Below are 5,561 nucleotides of genomic sequence, written 5' to 3' on the forward strand. Positions count from 1 at the left end.
AGGCGAGAAAATCTGTGGTGGCCAGTGGTTAACCTCTTTATGGGAATTGGGTAGATTACATCCCGGCGGAATTGGGGAGAGGGAACAAAATACAGACAAGTTTTAGGGGATAGAGATGGTAAAATGATTTCATTTTACAGTCAAAGCATGATAGCAATAGTTTCTCCTTCTATGCATATTTTCTGAAAAGTGGCACCGTTTCTACAAATGTAATTCATTACCACAACGGTTAAGACTATGAGGAGAAGACATTAGAGGGAAAAGCATAGATGTGAGACTCAGAGCCCTATTGAGAAGTTGGTCAGAGAAGTGATGGGTTGATGTGCTTATTCAGCCTCCCTCAGACCCCACCTCCCTCTCCACCCTACTACGCACTCCCTTCAAGATGGCGTCTTTTCTCCAGAGTGGGAAGTTTTTGTCTTGGAAAGGGCAACTTTGGTCAGAGCCCCCAAATTACGGGTTTCTAAAAGGTTAAGGGGCAGCACAGAGACCCCAAGCAGGAGATGCGGTGAGAAAGGCCACTGTGGGCTGGTGAAGCTGGTGTGTGCACCAGAGATTAATTCTGTTTGTCTCACCTAACCCAGACCTGTGGTGTGCTAGGGACAGCCCCTGAACAAATGGCTCCGGGTCCATGAGCATCAATGTCTAGGGTTCTGCTCTGGAAAAAGCAGGAAGCTACAATGTGTTCAGCCCCTGACTCTGAACACAGGAAGAAATAGCTGCTCCGTAAAACAGTGTCTTCTATCAGAGGTAGGAAAAACTAAAGTCTTTACAAAAATGGTTCTTAATATTCTATTACACTTTTAAGTGAGAGCTGAACAACGAGAACACAGGGATACAGGGAGGGGAACAACACACACTGGGTCCTGGTGGCAGGGGTCGGGGGCTGGGGGATGAAGAGCATCAAAATAAATAGCTAATACATGCGGGGCTCAATACCTAGGTGATGGGTTGATGGGTGCAGTAAACCACCATGGCACACATTTACCTATGTAACAAACCTGCACGTCCTGTACATGTATCCCGGAACTTTAAATTGAATTAAAAAAATATTGCACTAAATAAGCCCAGTGCGGTGGCTCACACCTGTAATCCCAGCACTTTGGGAGGTCAAGGCAGGCAGATCACCCGAGGTCAGGAGTTTGAGACCAGCCTAGCCAACATGGTGGTACCCTGTCTCTACCCAAAATACAAATATTAGCTGGGCATGGCGGCACACACCTGTAAATCCAGCTACTCGGGAGGCTGAGGTAGGAGAATCGCTTGAACCCAGGAAGCGGAGGCTGCAGTGAGCCAAGATTGTGCTCATGCCATTCTCCTGCCTCAGCCTCCAGAGGAGCTGGGACTACAGGTGCCCGCCACCACACCTGGCTAATTTTTTGTATTTTTAGTAGAGATGGGATTTCGCCATGTTAGCCAGGTTGGTCTCCTGACCTTGTGATCTGCCTGCCTCGGCCTCCCAAAGTGCTGAGATTAGTGGCTGATACAGTGTTTCTTGACTCATTGATTTATAGAAATAACACTGATTAGCTGGGTACAGTGGCTCACACCTGTAGTCACAGCGACTCAGGAGGCTGAGGTGGGAGGATAGCTTGAGCCCAGGACTTTTAAGACCAGTCTGGGCAGCAGAGCAAGACCCCATCTCAAAAAAAAAAAAAAAAAAGAACACTGATTAGTGATTGGCTATACATTGTTGAACTATAGGGTACGAGTAATGGCATCCAGTGTATGGTATGAGTTATGGTGTCCAGTGTGTAGCATGGTTAGGTTAATTTTATGGCTACTTGGTGGCAGTCTAGAGCCCATAAATATATATCAAGTAGTTCCAAGAGATAATTACTGAGCCCTAGGAGGAAGTAAGGTATGATTGCTGTCACGTTTCAATGGCTCTCTGGCCCTGATAATTTAAAGGGGCTTTGCATTCTTCAGATACAAAGTTTATTTTCTTTCTCAAACCTATGTGCATATTTATACTTTATGTGTCTGCATGTGGGTCTATACATATGTATTTGAATTACAAGTCAAGAAAGTTGTCCCAGAGAGTTGAAGCGTCATCCAGGAAAGGAGAGGGTTGCCAGGGTCTGGGGAGTCCACGTGGCTGTGCTGGGCATTTGCAACCATTGTCTATTCTGATTTGTTCACGCTTTTGCTGTATGGGTTTTAAATACATTGAATATCATCCCCGGGAATAGGATTAAGAAGATGCGAGGGTTGGAGCACAGAAAACATTTCCCCAAAATATGGTGCCTGGGCATGCCGAGTGCTTTGGAAAATCAAAAGGCTTTAGAAATAAGCCTCAGAATCAAGGTCTCTCTATCCTTGCCTTCTTCCCTTTCCACTCACAAAGTACAGGAAGGAACTCTGGAATTTCTTTATTTGACCTAGAAAGCTTTTTTTTTTTTTTTCCCCGACAGGGCTTTGCTCTTGTTGCCCAGGCTGGAGTGCAATGGCATGATCTGGGCTCACTGCAACCTCCCCCTCCCAGGTTCAAGTGATTCTCCTAAGCCTGGCTAATTGTGGGCTTTTTGTTTTTGCTTTTGCTTTTTCTTTGTATTTTTAGTAGAGAGAGGGTTTCACCATGATGGCCAGGTTGGTCTCAAACTCCTGACCTCAAATGATCCACCTGCCTTGGCATCCCAAAGTGTTGAGATTACAGGCATGAGCCACCGGGCCCAGCCAAGGCAGCTTCTTAACAGAAGAAACACTATTGCCTTCTATCCCCTCCCTGAAATCTCATTATCTATAGCAGGAAAGAAGATTAAGTAATGCAACCACACATAGACATACTTTTCCACAAGATGATGTCAGCCTCTGAAGCTCATTCAAATTCCAAAGATAATTATGTATAAGCTAATTTCTCTCTCCCTGGTCCATTCATTCTCCCTAATAATCATTACTGCCCCTCAAGAGAATTGTCTACAGTCCCCATCTCCTCCATCCCCTATGAAAAACCGTATATACAGCCAGGCGTGGTGGCTCACGCCTGTCATCCCAACACTTTGGGAAACTGAGACGGGTGGATCACCTGAGGTCAGGAGTTCGAGACCAGCCTGGCCAACATGGCGAAACCCCGTCTCTACTAAATATATAAAAGTTAGCCAGGCATAGTGGTGTGTGCCTGTAATCCTAGCTATGCAGGAGTCTGAGGCAGGAGAATCGCTTGAACCCGGGGGGCAGAGGCTGCAGTGAGCTGAGATTGTACCACTGCACTCCAGCCTGGGCGACAGAGCAAGACTCCATCTCAAAAAACAAACAAACAAAAAACAGTATATATGTACCTGTGCCCCATTGAGAGCTTAGGAACAATCACTGTATGATTCCCACCTTCCCCTGCACATTAATAATTTTGTATGAATTTCTCTCCTATTCATCTGCCTTTGGTCAGTTTATTTTCAGTGAACCTTCAGAGTGAAAAGGTGGGAGTTTTCCTCCTTCAGCCCTTAAAAGAATAAGGAACTCGTGCCTTTCTGACTTTGAGGGAGAAGAAAAGGAAAAATCATTTGGGAAAAACAGGCTGCACCTGCACACAGATAAGCACCTTTGTCTAATTAGCGAGCTCCTAGGAAAAAGTTTCCTCCCCTTTTCAGGCATATCCATGGTGGACACTTACACAGGGAGGAGGGGGTCTTGCCTAAAACAAACCCACAGCTATCAAAACAAGAGAGGCAGGCTCCGTGCTTGCCTAGATACATGTCCACAGCTGCTGTAAGATACGGGGAGTTGCACAGACAACTTTACTGATGAGAAGTTATTCAAACTGCTAGAGATGAGAGAGGAGTTTCTTAAAAAAGCTTTTGAATTCAGCCGTAACCCGGCAATCCACTTGGACTCCCCTCTCTGCTGCAGATAATTTTTTTCTTTCACTTATTACTATTCTTTTTTGAGACGGAGTTTCACTCATGTTGCCCAGGCTCAAGTGCAATGGTGTGATCTCGGGTCACTGCAAACTCCGCCTCCCAGATTCATTCTCCTGCCTCAGCCTCCCAAGTAACTGGGATTACAGGCATGCCCCACCACACTTGGCTAATTTTGAATTTTTAGTAGAGATGGCATTTCCCCATGTTGGCCAGGCTGGTCTCAAACTCCTGACCTCAGGTGATCCACCCGCCTCAGCCTCTCAAAGTGCTGGGATTACAGGTGTGAGCCACCACACCCGGCCTCTTTCACTTATTAAACTTTTGTTCCAACCCACCTTCGTGTCCATGTTCCTTAATTTTCTAGGAGGTAGGACAAAGAACCCAGAGTACTAGTTCGGACAATGAGAAATGTCTACGTTAAGATGCATTGGTGAGACTCCAACAACTTCATTCACCTCTGTTTTCGTTGAATTGCTTTAGTGATAAAATAACCAATTAAATAATTATAGACTGGGCATGGTGGCTCATGCCTATAATCCCAGCACTTTGGGAGACTGAGGCTAGAAGATAACTTGAGGCCAGGAATTCAAAACCACCTTGGACAGCATGGCAGGACCCTGTCACTTAAAATTTTATTTAATTAGTTAGTTTTAGTTTTTTGAGACAGGGTCTCACTCTGTTGCCCATGCTGGAGTCTAATGGCACAATCTCTGCTCACTGCAACCTCTGCTTCCCAGGTTCAAGCTATTCTTGTGACTCAGCCTCCCCAGTAGCTGGGGCTATAGGTGTGCGCCACCACACCTGGCTAATTTTTGTATTTTTAGTAGAGATGGGGTTTCATCATGTTGGTCAGGCTGGTCTTGAACTCTTGACCTCAGGTGATCCGCCTTGGCCTCCCAAAGTGCTGGGATTACAGGTGTGAGCCACCATGCCTGGACAACAACAAAAAAAATTTAAATAATAATTTTGACTGATTTCTGAGTGAGCTACCTAAGCTACAGAGTCTAAGGCTCAAGGATGAAAACTCAACAGTATAAAGGTAAAATGTTGAAATGAACGGATCCGGAGCTTGAGGCTTTGAAACAAAGTCCAACTCACTATGGTAAAATGAAGATATTAAGAAGTTTAATATCTAAAGAGGTTTAGTGACTTGCTCCAGGTCATTTACCAAGTTAGTAGCAGACAGAGCTCCAGTGAGAAACCGGGTCTCCTGATGCCTCTCTCTGCCCTTTCTAATTGATTTTGATTTTCTCTCTCTCGCTGTGTGTGTGTGTGTGTGTCTGTGCATGTGGGGGTGTTTTAAAACTCTGTGCTTCTCTTTCAGTTCACTTGTCTTTTTAAAAGTACAAGATGACATTAATTAGAATTTTAGCAGTATAAGATAAATAATATAAAAACTTCTACCGGTTATGCTAATACATCTCAAAATAGCTTTCAAATATCAAATATGAATTTAACTTGGAAAAATAAAACAGACTATGTCAATGAGAATGTTCTTCAACATCATATGGTAGTTCCTTTACCAATCTAATATACAATGTTAATGTTGTTTTCCCCTTAGGTTCTTTAGAGAGATCCAAGTTGAGTGAGCCTTCTGACAGTAATAAATTCAGAAAGAACTAGGATGAAAGCTTTATCGATCTATAAATATAAAGGTAGGGCGGCATCAATATATGGAAGACAGAAGGCCCAGAAGTCCTTTTT

This window comes from Colobus angolensis, unplaced genomic scaffold (genome assembly GCF_000951035.1).
Source record: "Colobus angolensis palliatus isolate OR3802 unplaced genomic scaffold, Cang.pa_1.0 Scaffold92, whole genome shotgun sequence".
Classification (NCBI taxonomy): Eukaryota; Metazoa; Chordata; class Mammalia; order Primates; family Cercopithecidae; genus Colobus; species Colobus angolensis.